General features: G+C 26.1%; 1 long non-coding RNA gene across 1 annotated transcript; it reads right to left on the reverse strand.

The window, feature by feature from the left end:
• Positions 1-217: 217 nt before the first annotated feature.
• On the reverse strand, positions 218-1,149 carry LOC125851157 (uncharacterized). The gene is made up of 4 exons (XR_007444892.1): positions 1,015-1,149; positions 679-747; positions 486-557; positions 218-289 (listed from the first exon to the last, which is right to left on the reverse strand). It is a non-coding gene; the product is annotated as an uncharacterized LOC125851157 (long non-coding RNA).
• Positions 1,150-1,624: the final 475 nt, after the last annotated feature.

Genomic DNA, 1,624 nt, shown 5'->3' on the forward strand with positions numbered 1-1,624 from the left:
TTTTGGATTGATATGTAGCTTAAATTGAATCATAACAAATTTTGTCAAAGTATTTAAAAAAATGTTTTTTTTTTAAAAAAAAAATGATATGTTATATATGGAAATAATAAAGATTAAAAATTATTTTATTAGGTATGTAAAATAATTTTTAACTTTTCAATGGCTAAACAGTTCAAGAAATATAACAGAAGATATGTTTAATGTTGCTTTTTCTTACTCTATGGTTAGGCCATTTTTGTTTGACAATGAAGCAGGGACTGGTCCACTGAACTTGTTATTTGCTAAATTCCTGAAAAGAAATTAAACCAAAATTATTTATCATAACAAGCTAATTAAATCGATCAGAACTTGCTACAATTTGTTTTGACCAAACACCTTAATTTTTTAAAATAAATTGATTTTTTCTTCAAAATACTTTTAGCTTTTAAGAAAATTGACCAAACAAGCTAATTAAATCGATCAGAATATAATAGTTTTATACTAACAGTTCTTTTAGATTCGGTAATGTGCCAAAAAAATCAGGAATAGGTCCATCCAAATCGTTGTTACTCAAATCACTGCAATCCAAGAAGCACAAAAAAAAAAAGAGTTAGAAATTAATTAAAATAAAAATATCCCTATTTAGGAAGAAATGTATTTAAATTAATAAAAAAAAATTAAAAAAACAAGAAACATTACATTGTCTCAAGAGCATCCATGGAACTAAAATCTGGAAGTGATCCTGATAGATTGAATTTGCTCAAGTACCTGTAAATTAATTTTATTTCAACAAAAAAAATTACAATTATATAAAGGGGTGCGCGCCCTGAAACAACAATAAAATTATCTTTGTGTGACCTATAGATCACATGTTCGAACCATAAAATCAATCACTAATGCTTGCATTAGTATAAACTGTTTGTGTTATACCCCTTGGATGAGGTCTTTTTGCAAACCTTACGCGGAATGCTTTGTGCATCAGACTGTCCTTTAAAAAGTAAAAACACATATTAAAATGAATTAAATTTTACTTACAGTGCTGTAATGCGAGGTAGATCACTGCTGCTACAATTGATCCAATCATATGTAAAAGGTGATGGAAGACAAAATATCACCAATCCAGCCTTGTAATACTTCAAATTCCTTTTGCAATGATATTAAAGTCTCCACTATATTTTTTTAAAAAATACAGTACTATTAAGTGAACCTAGAGCTAATAATACACAAGAGAGAACCCATCATATTAAATGAAATGATGATCGAGCAAGTTCTTGAATTCATTCAAATAAAAAAGAAATTATTTCAACATATAATAAATTATATAAAGGTCATATCAAAAAATTATTTTACTGATAGTTTAAATATAAAGATCGAAAATACTAATAATAAAATAAATTTTGTTACAAACTTACAACAAATTTATGTTGGAAGAATCCTGATGAATGGTATGGTAAACAAATCCACTATGATCCAAAAACAACAAGAACATTAATTAATTACAACAAATTACAAAATTTTAAACATTATATTACATGCATTATTTTCTTGCTAGCCAACTCAATAATAAATTTGATATTCCTAATTAACCTTGCATTATTTTTCCTTTTGAAATTAAGAATCATGTTAAGCTAAACATTTGTTGAGT

This window comes from Solanum stenotomum, unplaced genomic scaffold (assembly GCF_019186545.1).
Source record: "Solanum stenotomum isolate F172 unplaced genomic scaffold, ASM1918654v1 scaffold23050, whole genome shotgun sequence".
Lineage (NCBI taxonomy): Eukaryota > Viridiplantae > Streptophyta > Magnoliopsida > Solanales > Solanaceae > Solanum > Solanum stenotomum.